Here is a 15,762-nt window from a genome sequence, read left to right on the forward strand (position 1 = left end):
TTTATAAAACACTGCCTCAGTCTCAACTGGAATATTGTGTCCAGTCCTGGGCATCACAGTTCAGGAAGGTTGTGAAGGCATTAGAGAGAGCGCAGCAAAGATTTATGGGAATAGATTCAGGAATGAGGAATTCTGTTCTATGGATAGATTGGGGATGCTGGGGCTGTTCTGCTTGAAGAAAAAGTGAAGAGGACATTTGACAGAAGTGTTCAAAGTTATAAGAGATCTGGAATGGGTGGATAGGAAGAAACTGTTGCCATTGGCGGATGGATCAAGATCAGATGACACTGATTTAAGGTGATTGGTTGAAGAACTAAAGGTGACATGAGGATAAACACAGTGAGTGGTTAGAATCTGGAATGAACTGCCTGAGAGTGCGGTGGAGGCAAATTCAAACGTAATTTTCAAAAGGTAATTGGATAATTATCTGAAGATAAAAAAAATGCAGGTCTTTGGGAAGAGGCAGGGGCAGTGGGAGGAGCTGCGTGACTTTCACAGAGATCCAACATGGACATAAAGGGGCGAATGGACTCCTACTGTGCTGTAACAATCCTATGAGACTGTGACTCGCCACGTGCAGATTCCGGCTCTACACCAGCCTCGAAGGTACACGCAGTGTAAATATTTGAGCTGGTGACTGTGAGTATCAGACCACGTGATGGGGATTCACCATCAGTGCTGTGCTGCTGCTCTCTCTCTGTCTCCTGGAGCTGCTGTGACTGGGAAGCTGGTAGTTTTGGGTTATCATTGGAAAGTATGAAACCATCTGCTTCACGAATGTCCTTTAGGGAAAGAAATCTGCTGTCCTTACCTGGTCTGGCCGACATGTGACTCCGGACCCACAGCAATGTGGTTGACTTTTAACTGCCCTCTGAAATGGCCTAGCAAGCCACTCAGTTCAAAGGCAAATCGGGATGGGCAGCAAATGCTATTCTTGACAGTGACACACAAATTCATGGAAGAATTTAAAAAAAAGATCATAAGGTTTGGGGTGAGGAATTGTGGTGGGATGGAAAGCAGGACGGCCATGGTTCCATGACTGGAGTCTCAAAATTTCCGATGACACAAAATTTGGAGGAGGGCAAAGAATCAGAATGATATGAAGCACCTGCAACAGGACACAGACAGGCAAGCAGAATGGGCAGACAACTGGCAGATGGAATTTAAAAGAGAGGAGTGTGAGGTGATGCATATTGGCAGTAGGAATAGAGGGAGGTTACATAGTCTAATAGTACAGTTCTAAAGAGTGTGCATGAGCAGATAAACCTGCCGGTGGATTGATCTGTGAAGGTAACAGGACATATTGAGAATGGTCAGCAAAGCATATGGGATTTGGGTTTAAAACAGAGGCATTGAGGACAAAAGCAGGGACGTATGCTGAACATTTACAGAACATTGGTTAGGCTCCAACTGGAATATACTGTCCAGTTCTGGTCACCACACGTGGGGAAGGGTGTGAGTGTCCTTGAGAGGGGGAGCGGAGGTTAGATATAAAGTTAGTTTAGAAAATCTGCCTTTGTTTGCCTTCTAACAAAAGAGATTGAGTGGAGATTTTATCGAGGTGTATGAGATTATGACAGGCTTAGATAAGTTAGACAAGGAAAACTGTCCCTTTTGACTAATAGTACAAGGACTAGGGACATAGATTGAACGTTTGGGCAAGAAATTCAGGGAGAATATGGGGAAGAACTTTTTTGTTTTACACAGCGAGTGGTAATGATCTGTAACTCACTACCCACAATGGTGGTGGAAGTGGAGACGAACAATGATTTCCAGAAAAAACCGGATCGACAGTTGAAGGAAAGAAACTTGCTGAAACACGGGGATTGAATGGGGGAATGGGCCTGACTGGATTACTCTGCAGAGAGACTACATGGTCTCAATCTGTACCATAAATGACTCTGTGACTCCAGCACCAGTCAGAGTGACAGCAGTGTGTACAATCTACACTATGTCCAGCAGCAACTCATCAAGCCTCCTTAGACAGCACCTTCCAAATCCGCGACCTCTACCACCTGGAAGGACAAGTGCAGCAAATACATGGGAACACCACCAGCTGCACGTTCCCCTTCAAGTCACACACCATCCTGACTTGGAACTATATCGCCGTTCCTTCACTGTCTCTGGGTCAAATTCCTGGAACTCCCTTCCTAACAGCACTGTGGGTATACCTACCCCACATGGACTGCAGCGATTCAGAAGGCAGCTCACCACCACCTTCTCAAGGGTAACTAGGAATGGGCAACAAATACTGGTCTAGGCAGCGACGCCCACATCACATGAATGAATAACAAATGCTGCAGCCACTGGGGTAGCAATGTATAGAAGAACTAGGCAAGACTGGCTGGAAGGCATCCAGGAAATATCCTCCCTGCCTCCTCCTCCTCTGCTTCCTGAGGTAACTTCCGGATTCCTGGTCCCAATGCCCGTGTCCTCATGATGGTGATGATATGAAGGGTGCAGCAGAACACCATGAACTTGGACACCTGCTACACTGTGTACTGGACGGCTCTGTCTGAGAGTTTCAAACATCGGAAACATTGCTTCATCACACCGTGGATCTGTTCCACCATGTTCTTGCTGGCTGGCAGTGGAAGGTGGGGTTTGGGGTGTGGAATCTTGAGCCATGTATGGGGGTGGGGTGTATTAATTGTCTCCCAGTAGGCACATTCTGATTCTCCCTGAAGGCATGAAGACGTTGGGAAAGGCTGACTGCTTCAGAATAGAGGTATGGTGGCTGCTGCCAGGATAGTGGACATACACCAACATGATGTACTGGGCATGCTCACACACCAACTGTACATTAATGGAGTGAGAGTTCTTCCAGTTCCTGTACCTCTCCCCGTTGATATGCGGGCACCGCAGAGCCACCGACACCATCAGGAATCCCGCTATCCTGACAAAGCCACGGGATCTCTCATCCTACTTCTCCCTGCTGAGGGAGCAGACAGTATAATTCACCTCACCCGGCCTCTGTCACACAATAGATACATCAATGGGCAACCTAAAGAGAGATAATGGAGACGTCACCCGCTCCTGCCTGGAAAGATCCAGATCCATAGAAGTTCAATGAAACAGTGAACTTAACCGTCGCTGACAGCTCCGTCCTCACCCTGGTGTGAGGCTTTAGGTCATGTTACAGGAGATGACACTGCTCTGTGACCACCTCCTTATTGAATCATAGACACACCTCACACTGCTCCTGGGTTAGGTATAGGTGGAAACAGTGTTCTTGGAAAACCCGGGGTGGTTAGGGCAGAGCCCCCTCCTCCTCCCTCTTTACAGAGCATCCCCTCTCTGCAACCTCTGCTCCATTTGTTGGTCACGTTCGAGACCCAGTGACATTGTAACTACAGTCCCCATACCTCGTTCAGAGTTGGACCACCAAATCCTCTTTCCTTCCTAAATGTCTGCAGCATCTCACAACACAACCTCCAGAAAAACATCCACAGCACCTCCACTAACTTTATAAGCGCAGAAGTAAGTCAAAAGATCCTCATCTGTAAGTTGGATGCCTGGTCCTTTTAAATAACACTAGAGGGGGTTCCTCGTACTGCGGAATGCATGTTCAGCTGAAAGTGACTAATACAGGTGCTCAGTGGACATGTACAGACAAAGCTGCAAAGAGAAAGAACAAGAACAAAGAACAAAGATCAGTACAGCACAGGAACAGGCCATTCGGCCCGCCAAGCCAGCGCCGATCTTGATGCCTGCCTAAACTAACACCTTCTGCACTTCCGGGGCCCATATCCCTCTATTTACTTCCTATTCATGTATTTGTCAAGGTGTCTCTTATACGTCGCTATCGTATCTGCTTCCACTGCCTCCCCTGGCAGCACGTTCCAGGCACTCACCACCCTCTGTGTAAAAAACTTGCCTCGCACATCCCCTCTAAACTTTGCCCCTCGCAACTTAAACCTATGTCCACTAGTAACTGACTCTTCCACCCCGGGGAAAACTTCTGACTATCCACTCTGTCCATGCCGCTCATAACTTTGTAAACTTCTGTCATGTCGCCCCTCCACCTCTGTCGTTCCAGTGAAAACAATCCGAGTTTTTCCAACCTCTCCTCATAGCTTCACACCAGGCAACATCCTGGTAAACCTCCTCTGTACCCTCTCCAAGGCCTCCACGTCCTTCTGATAGTGTGGCGACCAGAATTGCACACAATATTATAAGTGTAGCCTAACTAAGGTTCTGTGCAGCCACAACATGACTTGCCAATTTTTATACTCTATGCCCCGACCGATGCAGATAAGCATGCCGTATGCCTGTTTGACTTTCCTTATCCACCTGCGTTGCCACTTTCTGTGAAATGTGGACCTGTACGCCCAGATCTCTCTGCCTGTCAATACTCCTAAGGGTTCTGTCATTTGCTGTCTACCTCCCACCTGCATTAGACCTTCCAAAATGCATTAACTCACCTTTGTCTGCATTGAATTCCATGTATCATTTCTCTGCCCAAGTCTCCAACTGATCTATATCCTGCTGTATCCTCTGACAATCCTCATCATTATCCGCAACTCCACCAACCTTCGTGTCGTCCGCAAACTGACTAATCAGACCAGCTACATTTTCCTCCAAATCATTTATATATATATACTACAAACAGCAAAGGTCCCAGCACTGATCCCTGCGGAGCACCACTAGTCACAGCCCTCCATTCAGAAAAACACCCATCCACTGATACTCTCTGTCTTCTGTGACCAAGCCACTTCTGTATCCATCTTGCCAGCTCACCTCTGATCCCATGTGACTTCAGCTTTTGCACCAGTCTGCCATGCGGGACCTTGTCAAAGGCTTTACTAAAGTCCATATAGACAACATCGACCACCCTTCCTTCATCAATCATCTTCGTCACTTCCTCAAAAAACTCAATCAAATTAGTAAGACACGACCTCCCCTTCACAAAACAATGCATTTTAGTACCACAATAAATTGGACCCGGTCTACATGGGATATATGAGGTTTGTTGAGGGAAGGAGTGGTAGAAATAGTAGAGGCACTGGCCAGAAGCTTCCAATCCTCCTTGGAAATGAAAGTGTTATCAAAGGACTGGAGGGTTGTAAATGTTACACCCTGTTTACAAAAGGAGACATTAGATCAACCCAGTAACCTCTGACCAGTCCCTCTAAAGTTGATGGTTGGAAATTTCCAGAGGCCGTAACCGAGTACAAAAATATATCTTTCTTGGATAACATGGGATAATGAATGACAACCAGCACAATAGGTTAATGTAAAATCGCGTCTGACAATCTTGATCAAGTTCATTGAAGACCTAACTGTGAGTGTTGATGAGGATAGCATATTTCGTGTTATGTATGTGAACTTTCAAAAGGCCTGTGATCAAATGACATTTCATACACTTGTTATGAAAAGTGGAACATATGGATTAATGTGACAGTGATAGTGTGGATATGACACTGACTCAGGGACAGAAAGCAGAGAGAAGTGGTGAACAGACACTGTTCAGACTGGGGGAGGGGGAGTATAAAGGGCTGTTTCTCAGAGGTCGCATTTTGGAAACAGTGCAGCTCCTGACAAATCGATAGATATATAAATGAATGAGACGTTTATGTAAAAATAAAACAATTTCAACTCTTGCAAATGATATGAAACTCATAACTCAGGGTGGGAAAAATACAGACCACAGAATTATCCAACCTCACAGAACTTTTATTTATTTATTCTGGACTCTATCCAACACAAATTTATTTCTCACTTTGTAATTTATTTGTGTGAGATTCTCGTGCGAATGGGTGCGTGAATGTGGAGCGTATATTTTTACGAATTTATTCAGATCCAGTTTAGATTGTTAAGTATAATAAACTCACCTCTTGTTTAAACACGAGAAAACCTGTCTGATTGGTTCTTTCACAATCACAATAATGGTAAAAGGTAGAAAACGCACTGAGATGGTCAGCATGTCCACTGCTAAAATGGAATAAACCTAGTTGTGATCAAATAAAAGATAGGAAAAGAAGAGAGCCTGGGACCCCTCCTCACCTGGCTATATCAGAAATGTGGAGGTTCCAGGGATTGTAATGCAATGACAAACGAGAATTAGTAGTGTTAAAAATAATTGATCCTGAGAATAAAAATTTAAAATTTCAATGCAGATTTTATTGTGGTTTTCACTGCTACAGCACCAAAATGTCCACATTCGAAGACAGTACCTTCTGAAGCCAGAGTATACGAATATATGAACACACGAATTAGGAGCAGGAGTAGGACACTCGGACATTCAATAAGATCATGACTAATCTGATTGTAACCGCGACTCCACATTCCCACCTATCCCCGATAACCATGCAATCCCTTGCTTATCAAGAATCTATCTACCTCTGCCTTACAAATATTTAAAGACTCTGCTTTCACTGTCTTTTGAGGAAGAGAATTCCAAAGACACAAATTATTCTCCTGAACTCTATTTTAAATGGGCGACCCATTATTTTTAAATAGTGACCCTTATTTCTGGATACTCTCAGAACGAGAAACATCCTTTCCACATCCACCCTGTCAAGACCCCTCAGGATCATATATGTTTCAATCAATTCGCCTCTGACTCTTGTAAATTTCGGTGGATATAAGTCTCAAATGGCTGTAACAGAAATGTGGAGGTTCGAGAGATCGTAATCCAACGACAAACGAGAAATTGGAAGTGTCAGAGTCACCGAGTTAAACAGCACAGAAACAGTCCCTTTGGCCCACTGTGTCTGTTTCGGTTATCAAGCCTATCCATTCTAATCCCATTTTCCAGAACTTCGCCCATAACCTTGTAATCTATGGCGTTTCAAATGCTCATCTAAATACTTCTTCAATTTTGTGAGTGTTCCTGCATCTACCACCACTTCCGACAGTCTATTCCAGATTCCAACCACCCTCTGGGTGATTTCCTTTTCCTCAAATCCCCTCTAAACCTCGTGGCCCTTACCTTAAATCAACTCTCCGGGTTACTGACACCGCCGCTATGGGAAAAACGTTTCTTCCTATCTACCCTATCAATGTCCCTCATAATTTTGTATACCTCAATCATGTCCCCCTACCACCCCACCCCCCCTCAGCCTTCTCTGCTCTAAGGAAAACAACCCGAGCCTATCCTGTCTCTCTTCATAGCTGAAATACTCCAGCCTATGCAACATCCTGGAGAATCTCCTCTGCACCCTCTCCAGTGCAATCACATCCTTCTTATCGTATGATGCCCAGAACTATACACAGTACTCCAGCTGTGGCCTTACTAGCGTTTTGTACAGCTCCATCATAACCTCCCCACTCTTATATTCTATGCCTCAGCTAATAAAGGCAAGCATTTCATATGCCTTCCAAACTACCTGTGCTGCTGCCTTCGGTGATCTCTGGACAAGTCCACCAATATCCCTTTGACATTCTGTACTTCCCAGCGTGTGACCATCCACTGTATATTCCCTTGCCTTGGTAGTCCTCCTAAAATGCATCACGTCACATTTCTCAGGATTAAATTCCATTTGCCGCTTCTCTGCCCATCTTACCAGCCCATCTATATCGTCCTGTAATCTAAGGCTTTCCTCCTCACTATTTATGACACCACCAATTTTTGTGTCATCTGTGAACTTACTGATCATACCTTCTACATTCACATCTAAATTATAGATGTACACGACAAACAGGAATGGTCCCAGCACCGATCCCTGTGGTACACCACTGGTCACAGGCTTCCAATCACAAAAACAACCCTCGACCATTACCCTCTGCCTCATGCTAATAAGCCAATTTTGGATCCAATTTGCCAAATTGAGCTGGATCCCATGGGCTCCTACCTTTGAAACATAGAACATGGGATCAGGAACAGGCCATTCGGCATTTCGAGCCTGCTCCTCCATTCATTATGATCATGGCTGATCATCCAACTCAGTAACCTGTTCCCGCCTCTCCCCACCGCCCCCCCCCCCATATCCTTTGATCCTTTTCAACCCAAAAGCTATATCTGACTCCTTCTTGAAAACATACTTTGTTTTGGCCTCAACTGCTTTCTGTGTTAGCGAATTCCACTGGCTCACCACTCTCTGGGTGATGACATGTCTCCTCATCTCAGTCCTGAAAGGATAACCCCGTATCTTTAGTCTATGATCCCTGGTTCTGGACTCCCCCACCATCGGGAGCATCCGTCCTTTACGAATTTTATATGTTTCTATGAGATTCCCCCTCACTCTTCTGAACTCTTGTTAAATCTTAACTGACTCAATCTCTTCTCAGACGTCAGTCCCACCATCCCAGGGATCAGTCTGGTAAACCTCCGCTGCATTCGGTCGATAGCAGAACATCCTTCCTCAGACATGGAGAACAAAATTTCACACAATATTCCAGGTGTGGCCTCACCGAGGCTCTGTAGAATTGCAGTAAGACATCCCTGCTTCTGTACTCGAATCCTCTCGCTATGAAGGCCAACATACCATTTGCCTTCTTTACCGCCTGTTGGACCTAAAAGCTTACCTTCAGCGGCTGATGTACGAGAACACCCAGGTCTCGTTCCATATTCCCCTCTCTCAGTTTATAGCCGTTCCATATTCCCCTCTCTCAGTTTATAGCCGTTCAGATAATAATGTGCTTTCCTGTTTTCGTTACCGAAGTGGATAACCTCACATTTATCCATATTATACTGCATCTGCCATGCATTTGCCCACTCACTCAACTTTTCCAAATCACCCTGAAGCCACTCTGCATCCTCCTCACAACTCATCCACCCACTTAGTTGTGTGTCATCTGCAAATTTGTACATATTACATTTAGTTCCCTCATCTAAATCATCAATATATATTGTGAATAGCTGGGTTCCCAGCACCAATCCCTGCGTTACCCAACTAGTCACTGCCTGTCATTCAGAAAAATACCCGTTTATTCCTACTCTTTGTTTCCTGTCTGACAACCAATTTTCTATCCATCGCAATACACTACCTCCAATCCCATGTGCTTTAATTTTAGACGCTGCACTCTTATGTGGGACTTTGTCAAAAGCCTTCTGAACGTCCAAATAAACCATATCCACTGGCTCCCTCTCATCAACTCTACTAGTTACATCCTGGAAGAATTCTAGTAAATCTGTCAAGCATGATTTCCCTTTCATAAATCCGTGCTGCCTCTGTCCGATTCTCCCACTGTTCTGAAAGTGCTCTGCTATAAAATCTTTCCCCACTGCCAACGTCAGGCTGCCTGTTTTCTCTCTACCTCCCTTTTTAAAATAGTGGGGTTACATTATCTATCCTCCAATCTGTAGGAACTGCTTCAGAGTCTATAGAATCTTGAAAGATAACCACCAATGCATCCATGATTTCTAGGGCCACTTCCTTAAGTACTCTGGGACTTCTTAAGTACTTCTTAACCCTAGTCCCATGCGGGACCTTATCAAAAATCCTCATCTACACATCTGGTCACCTCCTTGAAAGATTCAGTCAAATTTTGAGATATGATCTCCCTCTGACAAAGCCTGACTATCCCTGATTAATCCCTGCCTCTTCATGTGGAGATTAATCCTGTCTGTCAGATTTTTTCTCCAGTAGTTTCCATACCAATGATGTTAGACTCACTGGCCTGTAATTACATGATTTATCCCTGCTTCTTGAATAATGGTAACACATTCACTATTCGCCAGTCCTCTGGCACCTCTCCTGTGGCCAGAGAAGTGGTAAAAACAATTGACTCTGAGAAAAAGAAATCATTTCATTGCAGATTTTATTGGGGTTTTCACTGTTAGAACACTAAAATGTCCACATTCGAAGCCAGTACCTTCTGAAGCCAGAGCACACGAACATATGAACATAGGAATTAAGAGCAGGAATATGCCACTCGGCCCCTCGAGCCTTCTCTGCCATTCAATAAGATCATGGCTAATCTGACTGCAAACTCGACTCCACAATCCCACTTACCCCGATATCCTTTCACCCTCTTTCTTATCAAGAATCTATCTACCTCTGCCTTAAAAAATATTGAAAGACCCTGCTTCCTCTTCCTTTTGAGGAAGAGAGTTCCAAAGACCCACGAACCTCTGAGAGAATGCAATTCTCCTCTTTCCTGTTTTAAAAGGGCGACCCCTTATTGTTAAATAGTAACCCCGAATTCTAGATTCTCTCAGAAGAGGAAACATTCTTTCCACATCCACCCTGTCAAGATCCCTCAGGATCTTTCATTGCCTTTCATTGCAACAGCTTTTTCGGGAGCAGAGTGTGAGCGAGTGAGCAGCTGGGAAGGTCGGTTTGAAAGTAAATTTAATTTCCTTTTGTTTTTCGGCGGAGGCCAGGGGGCTGCTGGGTAAGTAAAACACGATATATTTGGGCGGTTTAAAATAACTTTCCTTTCATTGCAGCAGCTTTTTCGGGAGCAGAGTGTGAGCGAGTGAGCAGCTGGGAAGGTCGGTTTGAAAGTAAATTTAATTTCCTTTTGTTTTTCGGCGGAGGCCAGGGGGCTGCTGGGTAAGTAAAACACTATATATTTGGGCGGTTTCTGAACACGAGACACCACACTTGTCGTGTCTCCCACCCGCCCTCCTCCTCTAACCAAAAAAAAAAGGACTCGGTGGGGTGTTTATAAGGTAAGGCTTTTTCGATTTCTCTGGTTTTATCGTGATTGGTAAAAACTTTTCGTTCCTTTTTCATTTAACTAAGTTAAGCTTAAGATTAAAAATGGCAGGAGATCTCAGACCCGTGACATGCTCCTCTTGCTCAATGTGGGAGCTCAGGGACATGGCTGATGTCCCTGACTCCTTCACGTGCAGGAAGTGTGTCCAGCTGCAGCTCTTGTTAGACCGCATGACGGCTCTCGAGCTGCGGATGGACTCACTTTGGAGCATGCGCGATGCTGAGGAGGTCGTGGATAGCACGTTTAGTGAATTGGTCACACCGCAGATTAGGATTGCTGAGGGAGAAAGGGAATGGGTGACCCAAAGGCAGAGAAAGAGCAGGAAGGCAGCGCAGGAGTCCCCTGCGGTCATCTCCCTCCAAAACAAGTATACCGTTTTGGATACTGTTGAGGGAGATGGCTCACCAGGGAAGGCAGCAGTAGCCAGGTCCATGGCACCGTGGCTGGCTCTGCTGTTCAGAAGGGCGGGCAAAAGAGTGGAAGGACTATAGTCGTAGGGGATTCGATTGTAAGGGGAGTAGATAGGCGGTTCTGTGGTCGAAAACGAGGCTCCCGAATGGTATGTTGCCTCCCAGGTGCACGGGTCAGGGATGTCTCAGATCGGCTGCAGAACATTCTAAAGGGGGAGGGTGAACAGCCAGTTGTCATTGTGCACATAGGCACTAATGATATAGGTAAAAAACGGGATGAGGTCCTACAAGCAGAGTTTAGGGAGTTAGGAGCCAAGTTAAAAAGTAGGACCTCAGAGGTAGTAATCTCAGGATTACTACCAGTGCCACGTGATAGTCAGAGTAAAAATGAAAGAATAGTCAGGATGAATGCGTGGCTTGAGAGATGGTGCAGGAAGGAGGGGTTCAGATTTTTGGGACATTGGGACCGGTTCTGGGGGAGGTGGGACTATTACAAATTGGACGGTCTACACCTGGGACGGACTGGAACCAAGGTCCTTGGAGGTGCTTTTGCTAACGCTGTTGGGGAGGGTTTAAACTAATGTGGCAGGGGGATGGGAACCAATTGAGGCCAGTTGACAGTAAGGAGGTAGTAACAAAAGCCTGTAAGGAACTAGATAATGAAGTCAGTGTGACTAAGGGGAAGAGCAGGCAGGGAGCAGATGATGAATTTAAAGGGACTGGTGGTCTGAGGTGCATTTGTTTTAATGCAAGAAGTGGAGTAGGTAAGGCAGATGAACTTAGGGCTTGGATTAGTACCTGGGAGTATGATGTTATTGCTATTACTGAGACTTGGTTGAGGGAAGGGCATGATTGGCAACTAAATATCCCAGGATATCGATGCTTCAGGCGGGATAGAGAGGGAGGTAAAAGGGGTGGAGGAGTTGCATTACTGGTGAAAGAGGATATCACAGCTGTGCTGAAGGAGGGCACTATGGAGGACTCGAGCAGTGAGGCAATATGGACAGAACTCAGAAATAGGAAGGGTGCGGTAACAATGTTGGGGCTGCACTACAGGCCTCCCAACAGCGAGCGTGAGATAGAGGTACAAATATGTAAACAGGTTATGGAAAGATGTAGGAGCAACAGGGTGGTGGTGATAGGAGATTTTAATTTTCCCAACATTGACTGGGATTCGCTTAGTGTTAGAGGTCCAGATGGAGCAGAATTTGTAAGGAGCATCCAGGAGGGTTTTCTGGAGCAGTATGTAAATAGTCCAACTCGGGAAGGGGCCATACTGGACCTGGTGTTGGGAAATGAGCCCGGCCAGGTTGTTGAAGTTTCAGTAGGGGACTACTTTGGGAATAGTGATCACAATTCCGTAAGCTTTAAAATACTCATGGACAAAGACGAGAGTGGTCCTAAAGGAAGAGTGCTAAATTGGGGGAAGGCCAACTATACCAAAATTCGGCAGGAGCTGGTAAATGTAGATTGGGAGCAGCTGTTTGAAGGTAAATCCACATGTGATATGTGGGAGGCTTTTAAAGAGAGGTTGATTAGCGTGCAGGAGAGACATGTTCCTGTGAAAATGAGGGATAGAAATGGCAAGATTAGGGAACCATGGATGACAGGTGAAATTGTGAGACTAGCTAAGAGGAAAAAGGAAGCATACATAAGGTCTAGGCGGCTGATGAAAGACGAAGCTTTGAAAGAATATCGGGAATGTAGGACCAATCTGAAACGAGGAATTAAGAGGGCTAAAAGGGGTCATGAAATATCTTTAGCAAACAGGGTTAAGGAAAATCCCAAAGCCTTTTATTCATATATAAGGAGAAAGAGGGTAACTAGAGAAAGGATTGGCCCACTAAAGGACAAAGGAGGAATGTTATGCTTGGACTCAGAGAAAATGGGTGAGATTCTAAACGAGTACTTTGCATCAGTATTCACCGAGGAGAGGGACATGACGGATGTTGAGGTTAGGAACAGATGTTTGATTACTCTAGGTCAAGTCGGCATAAGGAGGGAGGAAGTGTTGGGTATTCTAAAGGGCATTAAGGTGGACAAGTCCCCAGGTCCGGATGGGATCTATCCCAGGTTACTGAGGGAAGCAAGAGAGGAAATAGCTGGGGCCTTAACAGATATCTTTGCAGCATCCTTAAACACGGGTGAGGTCCCGGAGGACTGGAGAATTGCTAATGTTGTCCCCTTGTTTAAGAAGGGTAGCAGGGATAATCCAGGTAATTATAGACCAGTGAGCCTGACGTCAGTGGTAGGGAAGCTGCTGGAGAAGATACTGAGGGATAGGATCTATTCCCATTTGGAAGAAAATGGGCTCATCAGTGATAGGCAACATGGTTTTGTGCAGGGAAGGTCATGTCTTACCAACTTAATAGAATTCTTTGAGGAAGTGACAAAGTTGATTGATGAGGGAAGGGCTGTCGATGTCATATACATGGACTTCAGTAAGGCGTTTGATAAGGTTCCCCATGGCAGGCTGATGGAGAAAGTGAAGGCGCTTGGGGTCCAAGGTGTACTAGCGAGATGGATAAAGAACTGGCTGGGCAACAGGAGACAGAGAGTAGCAGTGGAAGGGAGTTTCTCAAAATGGAGACGTGTGACCAGTGGTGTTCCACAGGGATCCGTGCTGGGATCACTGTTGTTTGTGATATACATTAATGATTTGGAGGAAAGTATAGGTGGACAGATTAGCAAGTTTGCAGACGACACTAAGATTGTTGGAGTAGCAGATAGTGAAGGGGACTGTCAGAGAATACAGCAGAATATAGATAGATTGGAGAGTTGGGCAGAGAAATGGCAGATACAGTTCAATCAGGGCAAATGCGAGGTGATGCATTTTGGAAGATCCAATTCAAGAGTGAACTATACAGTAAATGGAAAAGTCCTGGGGAAAATTGATGTCCAGAGAGATTTGGGTGTTCAGGTCCACTGTTCCCTGAAGGTGGCAACGCAGGTAAATAGAGTGGTCAAGAAGGCATACGGCATGCTTTCCTTCATCGGACGGGGCATTGAGTACAAGAGTTGGCAGGTCATGTTACAGTTGTATAGGACTTTGGTTCGGCCACATTTGGAATACTGCGTACAGTTCTGGTCGCCACATTATCAAAAGGATGTGGATGCTTTGGAGAGGGTGCAGAGGAGGTTCACCAGGATGTTGCCTGGTATGGAGGGCGCTAGCTATGAGGAGAGGTTGAGTAGATTAGGATTATTTTCATTAGAAAGACGGAGGTTGAGGGGGGACCTGATTGAGGTGTACAAAATCATGAGAGGTATAGACAGGGTGGATAGCAAGAGGCTTTTTCCCAGAGTGGGGGTTTCAATTACTAGAGGACAAGAGTTCAAAGTGAAAGGGGAAAAGTTTAGGGGGGATATGCGTGGAAAGTTCTTTACGCAGAGGGTGGTGGGCACCTGGAACGCATTGCCAGCGGAGGTGGTAGATGCGGGCACGATGGAGTCTTTTATGATGTATCTAGACAGATACATGAATGGGCAGGAAGAAAAGAGATACAGAACCTTAGAAAATAGGCGACATGTTTGGAGAGAGGATCTGGATCGGCGCAGGCTTGGAGGGCCGAAGGGCCTGTTCCTGTGCTGTAATTATCTTTGTTCTTTGTTCTTTGTTCTTTGATCATATATATTTCAATCAAGTCGCCTCATACTCTTCTATACTGCAGTGGATACAAGCCTAGCCTGCCCATTCTTTCTTCATAAGACAATCCACCCATTTCAGGTATTAGTCTAGTAAACCTTTCCTGAACTGATTCCAATGCATTTGCATCCTTCCTTACATAAGGTGACCAATATTGTACACAGTCCTCCAGTTGTGATCTCACCAATGCCCTGGATAGCTGAAGCATAATCTCCTTACTTTTGTATTCAGTTCCCCTCACAATCAACAACATTGCATTAGCTTTCCGAAGGAATTGCTGTGTGTGCATACTAGCCTTGCGCGATCCGTGCACCAGGACACCCAGATCCCTCTGCATCTCAGAGCTCTGCAATCTATCTCCATTTAGATAAAATGCTTCTTTTCACTCTTTCTGTCAAAATGAACAATTTCCCACTTTCCCACATTGTACTCCATTTGCCCACCCACTTAAACTGTCTATATTCCTTTGTAGCCTCCTTCTTTCCTCTTCACAACTTACTTCCCTATCTATCTTTGTGTCATCAGCAAATTTAGAAACCATACCTTCGGTTCCTTCATCCAAATCATTTACATAAATTGTAAAAAGTTGAGGCCCCAGCACAGATCCCTGTGGCACACCACTCGTTACATCTTGCAAACCAGAAAATGACCCATTTTTGCCGACTTTGTTTCCTGTTTGCTAGCAGGACTCGGAGGGCGGAGTTCCAGAGCAGTGAGTATATAAAATAACTTATCTCAGGGATTCACGGAGCAGACTCGGAGGGCGGAGTTCTGGAGCGGTGAGAATATGAAAAAACTTATCTCGGGGATTCTCGGAGCAGACTCGGAGGGCGGAGTTCCGGAGCGGTGAGAATTAAACAAAACCTATCTCGGGGATTCTCGGAGGGCGGAGTTCCAGAGCGGTGAGTATATAAAAAAACCTATCTCGGGGATTCTCGGAGCAGACTCGGAGAGCGGAGTTCCGGAGCGGTGAGAATATAAAAAAACCTATCTCGGGGATTCTCGGAGCAGACTCGGAGGGTGGAGTTCCAGAGCGGTGAGAATATGAAAAAACTTATCTCGGGGATTCTCGGAGCAGACTCGGAGGGCGGAGTTCCA

This window comes from Heterodontus francisci, unplaced genomic scaffold, assembly GCF_036365525.1.
Source record: "Heterodontus francisci isolate sHetFra1 unplaced genomic scaffold, sHetFra1.hap1 HAP1_SCAFFOLD_200, whole genome shotgun sequence".
NCBI classification, from domain to species: Eukaryota; Metazoa; Chordata; class Chondrichthyes; order Heterodontiformes; family Heterodontidae; genus Heterodontus; species Heterodontus francisci.